Consider the following 22215-nt stretch of genomic DNA (forward strand, 5'->3'; position numbering starts at 1 on the left):
TCTCAGAGTCAGCGATCCCCTCCTGGACCCATCGGTCGTGCGGTAGAGGAAAAGGTACCCTCTTGCAGTGTACGCCTTGGATCCAGTTCTTTTTCCCTTCCACTCGAACAGCTGATCTTGTTGAGAGAAGGACGAGGTAAGGGCCGGTCCAACGGGGCTGGTCATTCTTTGTCCGCTGGAAGTTCTTGACCAGCACCCATGATCCAGGATCGATAAGATGTCCTGGAGCTTCAGAGACCTGAGGCAGAGTATCGTGAACCTGTTGGTGTAGAACACGCAATTTAGCCGTCAATTCTTACAAATAATCAAGCTGTACAGGGTGTTCGATCTCACTGAATTTTGTTGGTCTTGGCACTCCCCATATGTTGGCCGGGCGGCCGAACACAATTTCATAGGGACTAAGTCCCACTCGGGAATGCACAGTCATTCTTGTTGATAGGAGTGCTAAAGGCAGAGCGTCCGGCCATTTAAGACCAGAGCTCGCTTGTATCTTTGCCAACTTCAGTTTTAGCGTGCCATTATAGCACTCTACTAGTCCAGCTGATTGGGGGTGATTTGCAGCGTGGAATTTTTGCTGGATACCTAGCCCTTCACATACTTTTTTCATCACTCGACCCACAAATTCACTCCCATTATCACTCCAGACCATTCTCGGCATTCCAAACCTAGGGAAGAATTCTTTGGCAAGGGCTTTAGCTGTGGATAAGGCAGTGTTGTCTTTTAAGGGATATGCTTCTACCCATCTTGAAAAAGCACAAACAACAACGAGTACATATTTCAGATTGTTGCACCTTTCCATGTGGATGAAATCTAGCTGCACAACCTCGAACGGATACGTTGGAGGCGCAAAATGACCAGCTGGAGTTGGGGTTCCCCTACCAGGATTGTATTTCAGACACACCATGCAATTCTTGACCACATTCTCTGCACATTTAGGAATTCCAGCATTTTGCCATACTGGAGCCAACAACTTACAAATCCCTTTCACACTGATATGGACCATTCCATGAGCCATTGTCACCACTGCAAGCACATACGCATCGGGTAACAACCATCGCTGATGTTCTGACAAGTCAACCCAACAACCATTTTCATCCAATTTACCCGTACTTTCTTTCCACACACTCAACTCTTTCTCTGAAGCTTCAGCTTGAATAGACTTCACACTCTCTATCGTATCTTCACATATTGCAACGTCACCAACCCATCTTGCGGGGCCTGCAACATACATTCGATTCATCACATCTTTTGCTGTTTCTTTTGCGATTTCGTCAGCAAATGCATTGCCACGACCAACATCATCAGTAACCTTGTGTGCCCTGCATTTCACAATCGCAACTTGTAATGGCAAGGTCAGTGACTCAAGAAGCTCATTCCCCAACTGACCATGCTGAATTTTAGCTCCATGCGAAGTCAGGAACCCACGTTCTTTCCACAATCGTCCAAAACTATGGGCCACACCAAACGCATACTGGCTGTCGGTATATATGGTCACTTTCATTCCTTTCGATAACACACACGCTCTTGTAAGTGCAATCAGCTCTGCTGCTTGAGCTGAATTATGTGGTATACGTGCAGCTTCAACAATCGTATGCAAAGTTGTGACAGCATATGCTGCAGTCGTATCACCATTCGGAAGCTTGAAGCATGAACCATCCACCCATAAGGTACCATCACACTTTACAAGAGGAGTATCTTTAAGATCTACTCTTCCTTTCGTTTCTTCTTCTGTCCTAAGAAAACAATCATGTTGTTCAACATCATCTGTCTCTACTGAAATTGGCAATAACGTGGCTGGATTCAACGTATTGCACCTCTTTATGTGCACATGACTCGCTAACAGTGTCAACTCGTAACCTGACAATCGAGCACTAGTTAAATGCTGTGTCTTGGTCCTGTTTAACAACGTGTCCACTGCATGTGGAACCATCACAATCAACATATTATTCATCACTAACCCAGCAGACTGTCGAATAGAAACAGCTGCTGCCGCTGTGGCTCTCAAGCAACTCAGCAATGCTTTAGCTACCGGATCCAAAGTTGACGAAAAATATGCGCATGGGCGCTGCTTGTCTCCAAAAGACTGTGTCAGCACTGACAATGCACAACCCTCTTTCTCATGGACATACAGTGTAAAGGGCTTACTGTAGTCGGGGGTACCCAACACAGGAGCCGAACACAATGTATTACGCAATTCGGAAAAACTTTTCTGACAATCTTCAGACCACGGAACGGGGTTTGGTGTATCTTTATAGGTCAATGCTACCAAAGGTTTGGCCAGCAAAGAAAAATTCTGTATCCATTGTCTACAGTATGATGTAATGCCCAAGAAAGCACGTACTTCTCTCTGTGTCTTTGGCACACTCAATTTTGCAATTGCCTGAATTCTTTCTGAGGTGAGTTTCCTTCCCTCCTTCGATAAGAGATGACCTAAGTAGGTCACTTCTTGTCGACAATATTGCAGTTTTGAAAGGGACACTTTGTGATGTAAATCAGACAAATGACGCAACAACAACAAGGTGGCTTCTTTACAAATCTCTTCAGTATCTGTAGCGACTAGCAAATCATCAATGTACTGAATAAGGGTAGCGCCAACATGTAAAACAATTGCATCAAGCTGTGTTTTTAAAGCCTGACTATATATTGATGGACTTTCACAGTAGCCTTGAGGAGTGCGTTTGAAGCGGAAACTTCGGCCTCCTAAACTGAATCCAAAAATATCCCTGCTCTCCTCTGCAATCGGGATGCTGAAGAAAGCATTCTTTAAGTCAATCACCGAGAACCAGGTGGCGGAAGCTGGAATCATAGTCAATATGGCAGTGATATCAGGAACAACTGGAAACTGTGGCACAACTATTTTATTTACCTCTCTAAGATCAATCACGAGCCTGTAAACAGGTGGCTTAGAGGGGTCAGTACGTTTCAAAACAGGCAAAACAGGACTATTACAAACGTTGCCTCTTGTCTCTTCAATTACATCTTTTTCAATTAAATCATAAATGATCGCTAGCAACGCCTTTTCACCTTCACTAGAGATCTTGTATTGTTGAATGCGTGGTAATTTAACATTGGCTTTCAATGTCACAACATAAGACGGTATTTCCAACAGACCCACATCATTAGGACCAGTAGCCCAAATGGTATCAGGAAGAAACGACAATTCGGTCGGAAGTTTATCCTTCGAAAAATACATTGGAGAGACCATTTTCCTACCCAGTGTAAGTTGTACTCCCGAAGGAGAACAATATAATGTCGCATACAATCTTTTCAACAAATCCAATCCTAACAAGTTTTCACCACAACCTGTCGTCAGAATAAGGGGTGCTTCCAATTCACAAGGTCCAACAGAAAGGGACATAGGACTAGAAATCGGGTTTCTAACCGGGGCGCCAGAAAAACCTACTGAAACATTCATCTCGCCAGACAAAGGTGCGCCAGGGAGTTTTGAGTGCATAATAGAACTCTTTGTAGCACCAGTATCCAACAGAAAAGGCTCCGACACACCTGAGTTAATCACCTTAACATAAGGTCCATTCTGATCCATTTGAACTAAAAAAACTCCCTCTCTTCGTCTATGGCTGTCCTAGCAATTATTACCTTCCAAGTTCTCATCTTCTGCATAGTAGTCGTCAGCATAGTACTGAGCCGTCCTACCAGACGCGTTATGTTGCTGGTCAAAACTATTCATTGAGTTTTGAGACGGAAAGAAACGCATGTTCTGGGAAAAACTTCCACGTCCTCTACCTCTAGGAGCTTGTTGAACACCTCGACCTCTTGCGCCAGAAGCACCATTCGTACGCTGTAACAAAATAGGACAACTATACTTGAAATGACCCTCTTCTTTACAATATGAACACTGATTGGGACCTACAGGAACACGTGGTTGAGACAACTCGAACCTTTGCGAGTTTCTCTGGAACTGTTGAGGTTGCTGATAGTTACTCTGACCACCACGTGGCGGATACGCCTGTTGTAAAAGAACCTTCGTCTTTAATTCTTTAGTTTTCTTGTCTGCTCTATCCTTCTCATCTTTATCCCTATTTTCATAGTACTGTGCAGTAGCCAATATTTGTGCTGAAGAGGAAACGGCCCAAGAACTCTCTGAATCCTTCAATTTCTTACACAGCTCGGCAAGCAAATTGTGCACAAACTTGTCGACAAACAACCGTTGACCACCTTCTGTACTCATATCTTGACCACTGTGGTCGATAAACGTTTCCTCAAACCTGGTGAAGAAATCAGACACTGTTTCATCTTTCTTCTGCTTACACGCAGACAATTTATCCCAATTCACACGCATCGCAGGCATTAAAGTCTTCATGTAAGTAATGATCCTAGCAGGCAGTTCTGCTACCAAAGGCTCAGGCTTGGCACCACCAACTTGTCTATCATTTGCAGCACTAATATTCGCCCATGAGTCACCTAACTCTTGTGCATGATCTGTATGGCGAATCAATCCCCACAAAGGCTGTGGAACAACATTCCCAAATAACATGTCTATGTCGGCTAAATTCATAATGCATGAGTCTGCAGTCTGTGATAATTCCTTATAATACCCTGTAGGGTTTTTACGGGGATCAGGCAAAGTCTGCTTAAGGGCTAAAACTTCAGCTCGCTTCCACGGAACATGTACCCAAACACATTGAAAATGAGCTAGAACAGCATCAATTTGATTAGCAACATCAGCCGCAACGGCGTCCTTCCATACCGGAGGGACTTCTCTCATTGGGTACTGTCGCACCTTATTTTTAACAGAGGAGTCATGTTGGAACAATGCCTGAGAAGGATCCTTATTCCTAAAGGACAACAACGTCGCAACTGCTGTCTCAACATCCGAACCCACAATCGTGCCCTTTGCAAACTCAAACCGTACACGGCACAAATCAGGCGGATTTGTTTCCAAATCATTATCCTCTAATTCCTCACAAAGGAAAGCACAAATTTTCTAAAAAACGTATCTTTGTTTCGGTGCTTCCCATTGGCGGAAGACATCCATAACAGACTCTACATCGTATCTTAAAGGGTAAACAACCCATTTACGCGCCATATGGTCAAACATTTCTCTCTCTTGAGAATTAGGCAGTTGACTACGCGACTGCTTACGCTCCGAATCTGGGGTCACACCAGACGACCCAAAGAGAGGAAATATAAGGCTGGCAACAGTATCCGTCATTCTCTGTCGGACAGAAGGAGAAGTTGATGAAAGAACAGGAGGAAAAACAGAGGGAGACAAGGCAGACGCAGAAGCAGACGCAGAGGCAGTATCAGGAAGAACACCAGAAGAGGCAGTCGATGTAGTACATAAAGTCGTAGGAGGTACAGATGGAGCAGGTAGCGAAGTCGGCGGCCCTTGAAGGGGCTGCGCCATAGTAGTAGGAGCCAACTGAAAAGGAGCTGGTGGCTGTGGAAGAACCTGAGGCACAATAACCGGAGGTTGCACAGCTAAAGGTTGCGGAGGTGCTGTAGCATTCTGCGCATAAGGGGGTGGCGAACTCAACAAGTGTGACATTAAAGGATCTTTCTCAAGTTCTTTTGCTGCATCTTGCTGAAGAAGCGGAAGAACTGGATAACATTTATCAGTCACCAATTTACGTTGCCTGTGCAACTGCTCATTCATCTGTTCTTCTTCATCATCTTTAAACTGCATGGCAGCTTGCATTATCGAGATACCCTCTTCCCTCTTATTTCTCTTTGCTAATTTAATTTCCTTCTGTTTGGCTTCCTTACGCCATAGGCGGAAAGAGTCAAACATCGCCGGCCGGGCTTTCTTCTTAAAAAGTTTAACCTCCAGATTATCCAGAATCTCTGTGTCAAAACTACCATATTGGGGCCATTTTAAAACACCATCTTTCCTGGTGTATCGGATCCATACTTCATTATATGTGAGGGGGCCTATGCCATGTTTCACATATAGTTCATAGGTTGGAGTTCCAATCGGAGGAACCGGACACGAGTCCTCCAATCGGGAATCCCTATTATAACCAAGACAAAACAAATTTCCATATCTGCTAAGACCAGGCATCTTCGCTCTCTAGTCTAGCTTCAAACTTCAAAGGATTATCGAATACGATAGTCTCGTGAATACACGATTCCCTCAGCTTTGGTACTTGCAAGTTCCAAATCAAAGATCCCAAGGGGATACCAAACTAAGAACCAAACTAAGGACTGGGAGACGCTCCACTTATACTTAACTGAGGTATCGATGACGTCACCAGAAGACTCGTTTATCGTTTCGCTCTACCAAATCATCAAGGGTCCAAAACAGGGCGATAGTCAGGGCAGCAGTCCTTCGTAGCCATCGGAAAGCGGGGAACCTCGCAGCAAAGACTTTCGGACCACGTCGACATACAGGGGTCGATGAAGTGGCGGCCTTCCTCCAGAATTTTCACACGAAGCTCCTCACGAACCTCTGGCTTGGACCGGTACCGCTGAAATCACCCCACGTTGGGCGCCAACTGAAGTACTGGGTTTTTCAGAACCCAGCGGTGCCAGGGAACACACCCTAAGACTTCGAGTCCTTCCTGTTTGAGACTACAGAAACACAGAGGGGGTCATTCTGACCTCGGCGGTAAAAGGCCCTTACCACAGGTCAGAAGTCCGCCATTCTACCGCCGCGGCCGCGGTAAACCGCCACGGTCATTCTGACCACCAACTGTGAAACCGCCAACAATCCGACATCCAAGGAAGGCCGCCTCATCAGCGGGCCGCGGAAAACTGGAGATGACCAAACCTCCACCGTCACGCCAACACAAACACGCCCATGCCATTCTGACCCACGAATCCGCGCGGCGGTCTTTCAACCGCGGTATTCCATTGGCGGTACACACCGCCGCGCTCAAAATACACACACAGCTCCAAAACACAGCCACATTGGACAATTTGAAATACACACACCTGACACACATACAAACAACACTCCCACACATCCAATCAACTATAAAACACACACCCACATCACCCACAAACCCCCACTAGTTGGAAATCGGAGAGAAGGCGAGAGAGATAGAGATAGAGAGAGCGAGCACAGCAATAGAAAACCCCAACACACACAGGAACCCAACTTCATCACCCACACCACATCTACGCACACATCACCACATATCACCACGCACATCACCACAAACACCACCCCACACCTCATCCACACCACCCCATGGCACCCCAAAGACACCCCAGGTTCTCGGACCAAGAACTCAGGGTTATGGTGGAGGAAATTATAAGGGTTGAGCCCCAGCTCTTCGGCACACAGGTGCAGCACACCATTATAGCAAGGAAGGCTGAGCTATGGCAAAGGATCGTAGACAGGGTCAACGCTGTGGGACAGCATCCCAGAAATCGGGAAGATATCAGAAAGCGATGGAACGACCTACGGGGGAAGGTGCGCTCGATGGTGTCGCAACACAACATCGCTGTGCAGAAGACTGGCGGCGGACCCCCACCCACTCCACCCCAATTCACAGCATGGAAGCAAGAGGTGGTAAACATCCTGCATCCTGATGGCCTCGCTGGAGTACACGGAGGAATGGACTCTGGTAAGTCGAATCTCAACTACTTCACCCCCCCCCAACTACCAGCATGCCAACCCCCCCCACCCCCAAACTCAACCCCCAGCACACAACCTCCCTGCCAATGTCTCACCAGCACAACCCACCCTAAACAACACCATCCCCTGAATGCCAACACAAACCATAGACAGCCACCACCAAAGCATGACCATTGCACATACCCATACACCCCCCCCCACCACCCTCACAACACCTCCTACAAGGGAATGCCAGCACTGGGGGCCAAGGGCACTCAAAATGCACGCCATGGCACACACCAAACCAATAACCATACTCCTTTACCCCTGCAGGGCCCGAACGCCAACACACCGCCACGGAGGGTCCAGATTTGTCCATCCCACCCCCAGAACAGGCCCCCAGCGAGGACAGCAGCTTTGTCGACCTAGAACCTGATGACCAGCCCGGACCATCGGGGACCTCTGGACAGTCGGTTCCCCACACACAGACACAGGCCACAGCAGACCCAACCCCCTCTGGGAACACAAGCACAGCTCCCACCCAGCGGGCCCATGCCTCTGTCTCGCGGACGCGTCAATCAGCGGTGTGTCCGCCACTACAGGGCACCCAGGCTGACCCAACACCCCAACAACAACAGGGACCTGGGGGCAGTGGTAGTGGGCACACCGTCCAGGGGACAGAGGCCCGGGGAAACAGGGCAACTGGGAGGGCTGCTGTGCGACAGGGGGGGAGGACAGGCCCAGGGAACCGACTCTCCAAGAGGCCCTCACCACCATCATGGGAGCATACCATCACTCCCAGGAGACGATGGCGACGGTACTGGCCAGGTTCACCGAGATCCAGGCACAGCAGGAGGAACGGTACATGGGGTTCAGCAATGAACTCAGGAACATCGCTACCGCTATGGGGACCATAGTCCAGGCCCTCAACCGTATAGAAACCACATTGCGGGACCATGTGGCACCACAAAGGGCCCCTGTCACTAGCCAGGAACAGCCTACCACCTCCGCCGGCGCTAGTGGTCAGGAGGCCCCCACAGAACGACGGGCCACCAGAACCCCACCTCCTGCTGAAGAACAACCACCCCGCAAGAGGAACCTGAGATCTCAAAGGAAGACAGAGTAGGATGCCAAGACCCCCGCCAGCCTAATATCCCCCCGGATGTCATTCCACTGTCCCACAGTGTCACCCTGTCCAACCTTGAACTGCCCCTGCTCCATCCTTCCACAGGCATATGGACAATGCACCTGTGCGACCAAGAACTGGACTCTGCCATGGACATAACTCCACCCTCACCCATCACCGTTTTAATATCCTGTACCAATATCTAGCACTAAAAATAAATCACTCATTGCACTGAAATCATTCTGGAGTCAGCCTGTATTATTTACAAATGTATAACACATTACTTATCAATAATGTTCTGTTATTTATGTGATGACAACATACCGATGTCAATAAGCTTTAGTCCATGGGCTAACCAAGCAGAAGTCACGCAGTGGGTCATACAGCACTGAAAAGGGAAGGGAAAATCAAACATCAGTTTAAAAGAACTGGGTGGAAATACACAAAGTAAAGATGCAGGGGGCTTTCAGTAAATGTTAAATGGCGTGGGTGATTCCTACCTGTGTGCTACTGAAAATACTGTTGGATAACTCTGTCCCTGTTGTCTGGGTCGTCCTCTTCGTCTTCCTCCTCTTCACTCTCCGCAGGCTCCACAGCTGCTTCAACACCACCATCTGGACCATCCTCCTGCAGGAAAGGCCCCTGACGTCGCAATGCCAGATTGTGAAGCATACAGCAGGCCACGATGATCTGGCACACCTTCTTTGGTGAGTACATCAGGGATCCCCCTGTCATATGCAGGCACCTAAACCTGGCCTTCAGGAGGCCAAAGGTTCTTTCTATGATCCTCCTAGTTTGCCCATGGGCCTCATTGTACCGTTCCTCTGCCCTGGTCGGGGGATTCCTCACTGGGGTCAATAGCCAAGGCAGGTTGGGGTAACCAGAGTCACCAATTAGCCACACACGTTGTCTCTGTAGCTGTTCCATCACATAAGGGATGCTGATATTTCGCATCACATACGCGTCATGCACTGACCCAGGGAACTTGGCATTCACATGGGAGATGTACTGGTCAGCCAAACAGACCACCTGGACGTTCATAGAATGGTAACTTTTCCTTTTTCTGTACACCTGCTCATCGTCTTTTGGGGGTACTAAAGCCACATGGGTCCCATCAATGGCACCAATTATGTTGGGGATATGTCCAAGGGCATAAAAATCACCCTTCACAGTGGCCAAATCAACCTCCTCAGGGAATACAATGTAGCGCCGCATGTGTTTCGTCAGGGCAGACAACACTCTAGACAAGATTTTTGAAAACATAGGCTGAGACATTCCAGATGACATGGCCACTGTTGTCTGGAATGAGCCACTTGCCAAAAAATGGAGGACTGACAGAACCTGCACTAGAGGGGGAATTCCTGTGGGTTGGCGGATGGGGGACATCAGGGCTGGCTCCAGCTGGGCACACAGTTCATGTATAGTGGCTCGGTCAAGTCGGTATCGTAGTATGATATGGCGTTCTTCCATTGTCGACAGGTCCACCAGCGGTCGGTACACGCGAGGATTCATCCTTCTCCTCGCAAGTCCCAGCGGACGGTGCCTAGGAAGGACAACATGGAGCACAGAGTCAAGCAAATCACAGGTACGTTCACCACTGCATGCATAGCACACGATTATCTATGTATTGAAAGGCGGGTATGTGTGGCAATGCAAGGCCTAGGCCTGTGTGACGCAGTACAAATTATGCCATGTGGGCCCTTGAAATGGCGGCTGCCTGACCTGTGAAGTGGGACAATGGGATGTGAGGTCAATGCGCTGGCGTGGCACACCGTGGCGGTAGGCGGTCGAAGACCGCTATACGAAGCCGCATTGGCTAACATTGAGGCCTATGGGTTTCAGGAGCCAATGCGCCGGCGGTCGCGGTACGCACCGCCGCGGTACGCACCGCCGCGGGCGTTACCGCCATTTTCTATCTGCTTAATCACTCGAGACCTGATCATCCACAGGAGAGGACCTATACTGCAAGTGCTGCTGTGACCTCGGTCTGGAAGTGACAATGGCTGCTGCGACTGGGGAAAGGGCCCCTGCCTTCACGTCTGAGGAGTTGGAGAAACTTGTGGATGGGGTCCTCCCCCAGTATGCGTTACTCTACGGTCCTCCAGACCAACAGGTAAGTACACTGGGTGCACATTGAATGGGCTATGCCTGTGTGGAGTGGGGTGGATGTAAGTTGGTGGGGTGGGGTGCGAATGAGGAGTGCAACGCACGACAGATGAGAGCATGTGCCATATGGCAAGGTTGGGGAGGGGGGGCCAATCGCATCTAACATGCAGAAAATTTATGATTTTTCCTTCCCACCCTGTACATGTCAAATAGGTCAGCGCCCATCAGAAAGTGGACTTTTGGCGTGCCATCGCCAAGGAAGTAAGGCCCTGGGGGTCCACGTCAGACGGGGCACCCACTGCCGCAAGAGGTGGGAGGACATCCGCCGCGGGACCAGGAAGACCGGCGAGTCACTGCTGGGGATTGCCTCCCAACCTAGGAGGGGTGCCAGTCGTACCCTGACCCCCCTGATGTCCCGGATCCTGGCGGTGGCCTACCCTGATTTGGATGGGCGCTTGAGGACATCACAGCAGACACAAGGGGGTGAGTATCAGCACATTCTGCTATCTCTCTGCGCAGTGGAGGCGTCTGGGTGGGGGAGGAGGGTTGTGGGTGACATTAGGCCAGGGCGCTTTCTGTAGTGTAGTCCTCTCCTTTAGGCATGGCCCTGTGCTCCCGGCCCCCACCTCTGTAGGGTGACAAGTACAGCTATTGATGGTCCAGCATCACACATGTGCGCCTTTGTCGTCTCTAGACCTGTTGTCCTAGTCAGAAGTACTGAGTAGTGTACCCCGAATGCGCGGCTTAGTGCATGAGGCTCCTGTGTCTGTCCTCTCCGCCAACGGTGTTGACATTGCATGCACTCAACCTGGTCTTCGTTTTTCTCCCCCCACCCTTCTTCTTCATCTTCTTGTGCATGTGTGCATTAGCATCATCAGGCGGAGGAGAATTGGCATCGGAGCACGAGGGAGCTGCAAGTCACAAGGCCCCGGTGGGACCAGGAACAGACACCGAGGGCACCAGTGATCCGGAGGGCGAGGGGAGCACCACAACGGGGACCGGTGGTGACACCAGCGACAGCGACACGTCCTCGGATGGGAGCTCCCTAGCGGTGGCGGCAACATCCGGGCCCCCCGCCTCTACAGGTACAGCCGCCACCCAGTGCACCAGCCCCGCCCTCCCAGTAGCCCCTCAGCCTACGCTCTGTGCCCGCTCGCCCAGGAAGGCGGGCGTCTCCTTCGCCCCAGGCACCTCAGCCCCTGCCCCTGTTACCCCTGCTGCCCTCAGTGAGGAGGTCATTGACCTCCTGAGGACCATCATTGTTGGGCAGACTACCCTTTTGAATGCCATCCAGGGGGTAGAAAGGGAGGTGCATCGGAGCAATGCCTACCTGGAGGGCATTCATTCGGGTCAGGCTGCCCATCAACGATCGTTCAATGCTCTGGCCTCAGCACTGACGGCAGCCATTGTCCCTGTTTCCAGCCTCCCTCTTCTGACTGCCTCCAGCCTGTCTCTGTCTCCTGTTCCTCAGCCTATCCCATCCACACCATCAGACCAGCCTGCACACACCTCAACACCCAAGGGCAGCTCATCCAGACACAAGCACCACAGAACCCACAAGCATTCACGCAAGCAACACCCAGATGCAGACATTCCAACAGTCACTACCACCTCTGTGTCCCCCTCCTCCTCGTCTCCCTCCTCCCTCCCTGTGACGTCTACACTCACACCTGCATGCACACCACCATCAGCCAGTGCTTCCATCACCAGCACACCCTCCAGTCCAGTCCGCACACGTGCAGTCACCACCCCCACTACCATTTACACGTCCCCTGTGTCCTCTCCCACTGTGTCTGTCACCCCCTCTTCCAAGACACACAAACGCAGGCAGACACCCACCCAACAGCCATCCACCTCACGACAGCCTCCAGCACAAGCACCTGCACCCAAAGACAGCACACCTGACTCTCCTACAACCACATCCTCTTCCTCCACTCCCATCACCACTTCTCCTAACTTTTACCTTGGTCCTAAGAAAGTTTTCCTCGCTAATCTTGATCGCTTTCCCTCCACTGACCCACCCCCTCCATCTGCAAAGAGTCCCAAGAGCACCTCAGCCACCACCAGCCCAGCTTCGAGTGTCACTGTGGTGCATGGGTTCTGGAGTCCACCCTTTGCCAGCAGTGCCCCCAGGCAAGAGGACCCGGAAACTAAAGGGCCGCCGTGAGAGGACTGACACGGCTGCCCCCAAGGAGCCAAGTTCGCCCACTTCACCAGCCACAACAGCTAGGGGAGGCAAGGGCCCGAGAGCCCCATCTAAGGAGCGAAAGGGCAGCAGGGCGGGGAAGTCAGCCAGCAGGAGCGCGGAGCAGGAGGGGCCCACAAGCCCCATCCCGGGTGTTAGGGAGAACACCAAAGGGCCCAGGACTCCGTCACCGAAGGGTCCAGCAACAGCACGGTCGGAGGGCGACTGAGCAGGGAGTCCAGGCCAGGTCTGGCTCCCCTGACTTACTGGACGAGCACCGCTGAAGAGGGCCCCGCCGTGCAGAAGAGCACCGCTGAAGAGGGCCCCGCCGTGCAGAAGAGCACCGCTGAACAGGGCCCCGCCGTGCAGAAGAGCACCGCTGAACAGGGCCCCGCCGTGCAGAAGAGCACCGCTGAAGAGGGCCCCGCCGTGCAGAAGAGCACCTCTGAACAGGGCCCCGCCGTGCAGAAGAGCACCGCTGAAGAGGGCCCCGCCGTGCAGAAGAGCACTGCTGAACAGGGCCCCGCCGTGCAGAAGAGCACCGCTGAACAGGGCCCAGCCGTGCAGAAGAGCACCGCTGAAGAGGGCCCCGCCGTGCAGAAGAGCACCGCTGAAGAGGGCCCCGCCGTGCAGAAGAGCACCGCTGAAGAGGGCCCCGCCGTGCAGAAGAGCACCGCTGAAGAGGGCCCCGCCGTGCAGAAGAGCACCGCTGAACAGGGCCCCGCCGTGCAGAAGAGCACCGCTGAAGAGGGCCCCGCCGTGCAAAAGAGCACCGCTGAACAGGGCCCCGCCGTCTCAAGCACCGCTCCGCTGGGCCCTTCCTGTCAAGCACCGCTCCGCTGGGCCCCGCCGTCTCAAGCACCGCTCCGCTGGGCCCTTCCTGTCAAGCACCGCTCCGCTGGGCCCGCCGTCTCAAGCACCGCTCCGCTGGGCCCTTCCTGTCAAGCACCGCTCCGCTGGGCCCTTCCTGTCAAGCACCGCTCCGCTGGGCCCTTCCTGTCAAGCACCGCTCCGCTGGGCCCCGCCGTCTCAAGCACCGCTCCGCTGGGCCCCGCCGTCTCAAGCACCGCTCCGCTGGGCCCTTCCTGCATGCACTGTTAACGGTTCACTGTGCCCACCATGCCTCCTCCTTGACCAGTGGAGACTGTAATCCACTTGAGAGACTGTGGCTTTGCACTCCCCAGGATGGCACAGTGGACAACCCACCCGCTTGTGAGACTTGAGAGACTGTGGCTTTGCACTCCCCAGGATTGAACAGTGGGCAACCCACCTACTGTAGAGACTTGAGAGACTGTGGCTTTGCACTCCCCAGGATGGCACAGTAGGCATGGTGGCCCCTTCGTGGTTCTGGCGTTGTGGACTCATGTGGCTGTGGTGCCCCCCCCTTCCCTTCACCCTGAGGTGCCTGTAGTTTTTTCATCAGATGCCCCTGCAGTGTTCTCTCCAGAGGACTCAGGTCTCCTGTGTGGGCTTTGCCCTTGTGTTGTTACACTTTGGCCCACGGACACTTCGATTTTCTTTTGATGTGCAGGACTAATTGCCTTGGTTATCCATTGCACTGTATATAGACTTATTTTGATATAGATTTTTTGGCTAGTTGACCATAACTTTTCAGAGCCTATTTTGTACATAAATTTTTATTCACAATTTAATTATGTCTTTGCATTTATCAGTTGGGTTTGGGTGGTGTCACTGTGACTTGTTGCTCTGCATTGGTGTGTACATAGTTTGGGGGGGTGGGGGTCGCATATGTGTGTGCCCGTAAGCTTTCCTCCTCCCCCCTCCCGTGTGTCGTAGGTGCAGTACTCACCGTTGTCGTCTGCGCCGGCGTTCGTACTCGTGGTAGATGAGCAGGTAGACAAGAGCAGGTAGTATGTTTAATTCGGGTTCCATGCTGTCCTTCTTCCTCGTGGAGTGCGTAGAGGTGAGCGTTTTCCCGTTCGTAGTCTGTTTCCGCCGTGTTTTTATCGGCGGGGCTCCCGCCCCGGAAAAGGTGGCGGATTGGTGAGTTGTGATAGGGTGGGCGGTACATTGTCTGCCGCCTGCCTGTTGGCGGTGAGCGTCGCGCTGTTTGTCTGTACCGCCGCGGCGGGCGGAGTGTTAATGTGGCGGGCTGTGTTGGCGGTTCCCGCCAGGGTCAGAATTCCATTTTTTGGACCGCCAGCCTGTTGGCGGGTTGGCCGCCGCTTTATCACCGACCGCCAGGGTTAGAATCACCCCCAGAGTCTTCTTGGTGAAGTCAAAGATCTTGTTTATTGGCTGCAGCCAGTAACAGGTATCCTAGAAGTACAACACAGTGTATATTCTCAGGAGACTGCTCCCTTTGCAAAGCTAACCTTCTCTTTTATACAAAATATTATGCTTTGGGCAAACATTCCTTATTTGACAGTTGACCATTCACATATTTTCACTACAAAGAAATAGCAGGGTTATGATGACAAGCCCATATTTCAGTTTGTCTAGCCCTCAATCAATTACCCGGCAAGGCTTAGTACTTTCATCAGATATCGACGGACCCCCAATATAAACGGGCACCTCCTCCTTGTAAAGCAAGTCATAAAGAAAGAAACAGGGACAGGTGTGTGTAAGATTAGGCATGGTTTGTGTGTGATGAAAGGTTTATGATGTGTTGTGCCTTGATACTAATCTCATTCGGCCACTGGGAAAGAAACTGGCCGAACAGGTTTGGCTTCAGGCAGTGGAGTCAGCTTGCCCAGGTCACAGAGGAGTCAGCAAAGCTGTACGCGTCCTTCAGACTCGTTTTCGGCATTAGTCATTGGCCTATGTGAGGGCAATCACAAAATGGCTGTCGTTTAAATGGAACATGAGGGTTCAGGACGGAAACTCTGATATTCGGGTGATTTAGTTACCCGAATATGAATACAATGCTTGTGCATACTATTCTAATCATTCTCGGTCTGCTGATTCCAAAATCGTTGTGATATCACGATGTTTATAACACGGGTCCAGAATTTTCAGTACCACAACCAGAAGAAGGATATTTGGCGTGTCATCGGCAAGGACGTCCGGACTCTGGGGGTCCACCACAGACGGAGCACCCACTTCCATAAAAGATGTGAGGACATTCGCCGCTGGAGCAAGAAGACGGCGGAGGCCCAGCTGGGGATGACCTTCCAACGTGGAAGGGGTGCCCGTCGCACCATTACCCCCCTGATGTTCCGGATCCCGGTGGTGGCGTATGCGGAGTTGGATGGGCGCTTGAGGGCATCACAGCAGCCAAAAGGGGGTGAGTACCGTCACCATCTGACTCAGCGCGCATTAGGAGGTGTCTGGGTGGGGGAGGTGGGCAGTGGGTTCCCCTATGCCAGGGCGAGTTTTGTAGGCAAAGTCCCTTTGTGAGGCAGGCTATGTGGCACCCCAACCCCACAAGTGGTAAGAGCCATCTACACCTAGTCAGACTCCTGTGACTTCCATGTGTGCAGCATTCGGGCATAGGCTTTGTACCCCATGTCCCTGTGATTAATTAGGGAACTCTAAGTGCATGGCGTGGTGCAGAGGGCTGCTGTGTCTGTAGTGTCCGCCAATGGTAGTGGTATTGCATTCACTGAACATGTCCTTCTTCTGTTTCCCCCCCCCCTTTTGTGGTCTCCCTGTTCTTGTGCGCAATAGCATTATCAGGCGGAGGAGCATTGGCACCGGAGCAGGAGGTAGCTGCATCCCACTTGGCCCTGAAGGGCGAGACAACGGAGTCTGAAGCTACCAGTGGGACGGAGGGCGAGAGAAGCTCCAAGGTGGGGACAGGACCAGAGACCAGCGACAGCCCCACGCATCAACAGGTACAGCTGCTACCCCCCTACCATCACCGCCCTCCCAGCAGCCCCTCAGCGTGTGTCCCGTGGCCGCTCACCCAGGAGGGTGGGCATCTCCTTCACCCCAGGAACCTCAGGCCCTGCCCCAGTCAGCCCTGCTCCCTCAGTGAGGAGACTATTGACCTCCCAAGATCCCTCATTGTTGGGCAATCTACCATTGTGAATACCATCCAGGGTGTCGAGAGACATTTGCAACAAAAAAATGCATACCTGGAGGGCATTCATTCTGGGCAGGCAGCCCAACAGAAAGCATTTCAGGCTCTGGCCTCGGTACTGATGGCAGCCCTTGTCCCTGTGTCCAACCTCCCCCCTCCAACTTCCTCCACCCAGACCCAATCCCCTGTACCTCAGCCTATCCCAAGCACACCATAAGACCAGCATGCACACACCTCAACACACAAGGGTGGCTCAGGCAAACATAAGCACCACACATCCCACAGGCACTCACACAAACATTATACCCATGCACACATACCAACATTCACTGCCTCCACTGTGTCCCCCTCCTCCACGTCGTCCTCCTCCCTCCCTGTCTTGTCTCCACTCACACCTGCATGCACTACATCTTCAGCCACTACCTCCATCACCAGCACGCCCATCACCACACAGCGCTCACGTGCACTCACCACCCCCACTACCATTCACACATCCCCTGTGTCCTTTACCAGTATGTCTGTGAGCCCTCCTCCCAAAGTACACAAATGCTGACACACACCCACCCATCAGCCATCCACCTCACAACAGCCTCCAGCCCATGCACCTTCACCCAAATCCAGCAGACTTACACCTCCTACAACCACTACCTCTTCCTCGACTCCCAAACCCCCTCCATCTACCCGTCCCAGTGTGTCTAAAAAACCTTTCCTGGCTAATATTGACCTCTTCCCTGCACTCCCCCATCCTTCCCCTAGAGCTAGGCTTTCCAGGTCCCAACCCAGCACCTCAGCCACCACCTCACCAGGCACAGTGGTGCCAGCAACTGCAGGCTATTGGAGTGCGCCAACCAACAGGGCTGTCAGTGTGCCAAGGAGCTAGGGCAAGGCCATTCCGCCACCTGCAAAAGTCAAAAGGTTCCCTACATCCCGGAGGGAGAAGCAGAAAACAGCTGCCGCCAAGGGCTCAGGGAAAACAAAAGGGGATGTGGCAAGACAGCTACTCCACCATCCAAGGTGGGGAAGGCCCAGAAAATAAAGGGCAGGTCAGGAAAGGGCATGGTGACATAGACATTGGACCAGTGTCACACCTTCAGTCCACGCTGACGCCAACCTGTACGGCGGAGAAGACCGCCACCTGCACTGCCACCTGCACTGCTTTCATTGAGGCCGCCACCAGCACCGCAGTCACTGAGCCCGCCACCAGCACCGCAGTCACTGAGCCCGCCACCAGCACTGCCGCCATAGAGCCCACCACCAGAACCGCAGTCACTGAGCCCGCCACCAGCACCGCCACCATAGAGCCCACTGCCAGCACCGGAGTCACTGAGCCCGCCACCAGCACCACCGCCACAGAGCCTGCCGCCAGCACCACCGCCACAGAGCCCGCCGCCAGCACCGTTGCCACAGAGGCAGCCGCCAGCACCAATGCCACAGAGCCCGCCACCAGCACCGATGCCACAGATCCCGCTGCCAGAACCGCCCCAAATGACCCCGCCGCAAGCACCGCCAGCGGCCCCGCAACATCCTTAGCCTGTGGCACCACCGCTGTCATTGCTGCCATCCCCAGTGGTCACTCGTCCAAGGCTGGTGGTCACTTCCAGGAGCCTGGGTAGTTTTGATGATGCACGACTTTCTGTGGAGAAGGGCATCCACTACCTCAGTCCTTGGCAGGATGAAGCACTCTGGGCACAAAGCCCCCTCCAGAACCAGTGGAGTATCACATCCACTACCTCTGTCCTTAGCAGGATGAAGCACTCTGGGCACAAAGCCCCCTCCAGAACCAGTGGAGAAAGGTATCCACTACCTCGGTCCTTAGCAGGATGAAGCACTCTGGACACAAAGCCCCCTCCAGAACCAGTGGTGTATCACATCCACTACCTCTGTCCTTAGCAGGATGAAGCACTCTGGGCAGAAAGCCCCCTCCAGAACCAGTGGAGTATCACATCCACTACCTCTGTCCTTAGCAGGATGAAGCAATCTGGGCACAAAGCCCCCTCCAGAACCAGTGGAGAAAGGAGTCCACCTGAGAGACTGTGGCTTTGCACTCCCCAGGATGCAGCAGTGGGCAAACCACCCACTTGAGAGACGTGAGAAACTGTGGCTTTGCACTCCCCAGGAGAAAGCATTGGGCAAACCACCCACTTGAGAGACATGAGAGACTGTGGCTTTGCACTCCCCAGGATACAGCAGTGGGCATGTAGCCCCCTCCTGGAGCTGTGGCGTCGTGCACTCATCCAGCTGAGGTGCCCCCCCCTTCCCTTCCCCCTGAGGATCCTGTTTCATTCCAATCTGATGCCCCAGCAGTGTTCTCTCCGTTTGGAGTCTGGTATCGAGTGTGGGCCTCGCCCATGCATTTTGGGCCCAATGGTCCACTGACTACAAGTGGTGCAGTATCCGGACTTGTGTAGTTGGTGTACATAATTGTATATACTGTATTTCAAGTTTTGACTAATGGATTTTTATTTATAACAATCGTTCAACTCATTTCCTTTTGTCCTTGCGTTCTTCCCGGGGGTGGGGAGGTGTAAATGTAATGTTGCAGCATGTATTTGTGGGTATGTTGTTGTGGGTGAGTGTGGGGGTGGGGGTGTTGCGTGTTGCGTGTGTGTGTCACTCTCTTTTCCCTCCCACCTCCCATGTGTTGTAGGTGCAGTACTCACCATGGTCGTCGCCGCCGTCTTTGGAGCTCCTGATAGAGGAGCAGGAATACCATCGCAGGGAGTATTTGGAGTTCTGGCTCCATGGCGTCCTGGTTCCTCGTGGGGTGTGGAGTGGTGAGGGTTTTCCCTTCCAAGTCCTGTTTCCGGCGTGTTTTTGTTAGCATTGGTTCCACCCCGGAAAAGGTGGCGGATTGGCCTCTTATAATAATGTGGGCGGTAGATTGTCTTCCGCCTGTCTGTTGGCGGTGTCCACCGCGCTGTTTGTTTGTACCGCCGTGGCAGTCGGAGTGTTAAAGTGGCTGTCTATGTTGGTGGTTTCCGCCATGGTCGTGATTCCATTTTTTCCGGCGGCCTGTTGGCGGTATTACCGCCGCTTTTAGACCGACCGCCAGGTTTGTAATGAGGGCCAATGTGCCAAAAATATCTCGGAGGATAAACTCCCTTAGGAGGTAAGTAAAATACACAAAATATACACACAAACCAAAATCAGGTAAGTAAACAGTTAGAAAAGTAGTGCAAACACTGTAGAATACAATAGAATGCAATAGGAGACAATAGGCCTAGGGGCAACACAAACCATATACTCCAAAAGTGGAATGCGAACCACAAATGGACCCCAGGTCTAGTGTAGTGTGTAGAGAGTCGCTAGGAGTGTAAGATAACACTAAGGGTGTCCAAGATACCCCACCTCAAGACCCTGGAAAGTAGGAGTAAAGTTACCCTACTATTCCAGAAACACACTAAAGTCGTGATAGGAGATTCTGCAAAGGCAACAACTGACTGCAAAGCACTGAAGATGGATTCCTGGACCTGAGGACCTGTAAAGGAAGCGGACAAAGTCCAAGAGTCACGCAAGTGTCCAGGGAGGGCAGGAGCCCACTAAACCCTGGATGAAGGTGCAAAATGGCTGCCTCCGGGTGGAAGAAGCTGATGATTCTGCAACAACAGAAGATGCCAGGAACTTCTACTTTGCACAGAAGATGTCCCGCTGGAGGATACAGAGTTGTTTCTACCCAGAAAGAACGCAAACAAGCCTTGCTAGCTGCAAGAGTCACAGTTGAAGAAAATGGGTGCTGCCCGTGCCCAGGAAGGACCAGGAGGTTGCCCCTAGGAGGAGGAGACAGGGGGGGCGCTGAGCAGCACAGAGAGCCTACGCAGAAGCAGGCATCACCTGCAGAAGCACTTGAACAGGTGTTCAAGAAATCTGAGCACAGCGGTCATCTCAACACTACAAAGGAGGATCCCACGAAGCCGGTGGTCAACTCAGAGAGTTAAGCAGTGCAGGACGGAGTGCTGGGGACCTGGGCTATGCTGTGCATGAAGGATTCCTTGCAAAAGTGCACAGAAGCACTAGCAGCTGCAGTTCATGCAGCACACAGGATTACTGTTTGCCGTGGGGAGGCAAGGACTTACCTCCACCAAATTTGGACTGATGGACCACTGAACTGTTGTGGTCACTTGGATCCAGCTCCTGTGTTCCAAGGACCAGGTTCATTGAGATGAGAGGGGACCCAGAATACCAGTGAAGCAGAAGTTTGATGCCTGCGTTAGCAGGGGGAAGATTCTGTCAACCCACAGGAGATTTATTCTTGGCTTTCAGTACAGGGTGAAGGCAGACAGCCCTCAGAGCATGCACCACCAGGAAACAGTAGAGAAAGCCGGCAGGATTAGGCACTACAATATTGCTGGTAGTCGTCTTGCTACTTTGTTGCGGTTTTGCAGGCGTCCTGGAGCAGTCAGCGGTCACTCCTTGGCAGAAGTCGAAGAGGGAGATGCAGAAGAACTCTGGTGAGCTCTTGCATTCATTATCTGACGAGAAACCCACAGGAGAGACCCTAAATAACCCTCATAGGAGGATTGGCCACCTAGCCAGGTAAGCACCTATCAGGAGGGGTCTCTGACGTCACCTGCTGGGACTGGCCACTCAGAGGCCTCCATTGTGCCCTCACACCTCTGCATTCAAGATGGTAGAGGTCTGGGACCCACTGGAGGAGCTCTGGGCACCACCCCTGGGGTGGTGAAGGACAGGGGAGTGGTCACTCCCCTTTCCTTTGTCCAGTTTCGGGCCAAAGCATGGACTCTGAACCGGTGTAGACTGGCTTATGCAAGAAGGGCACCATCTTTGCCCTTCAAAGCATTCCAGAGGCTAGGGGAGGCTACTCCTCCCCAGCCCTTAAAACCTATTTCCAAAGGGAGAGGGTGTAACACCCTCTCTCAGAGGAAATCCTTTGTTCTGCCTTCCTGGGACTGGGCTGCCCAGACCCCAGGAGAGCAGAAGCCTGCCTGTGGGTTGGCAGCAGCGGTAGCTGCAGTGAAAACCCCAGAGAGCTAGTTTGGCAGTACCCCGGGTCCATGCTGGAGCCCCGGGGATGCATGGGATTGGCACCCCAATACCAAATTTGGCATGGGGGGACAATTCCATGATCTTAGACATGCTACATGGCCATATTCGGAGTTACCATTGTGAAGCTACATATAGGTATTGACCTATATGTAGTGCACGTGTGTAATGGTGTCCCCGCATTCACATAGTCCGGGGAAATTGACCTGAACAATGTGGGGGCACCTTGGCTAGTGCCAGGGTGCCCTCACACTTAGTAACTTTGCACCTAACCTTCACCAAGTGAGGGT

The sequence above is a fragment of the Pleurodeles waltl genome, chromosome 5, assembly GCF_031143425.1.
Source record: "Pleurodeles waltl isolate 20211129_DDA chromosome 5, aPleWal1.hap1.20221129, whole genome shotgun sequence".
In the NCBI taxonomy this organism is placed as follows: domain Eukaryota; kingdom Metazoa; phylum Chordata; class Amphibia; order Caudata; family Salamandridae; genus Pleurodeles; species Pleurodeles waltl.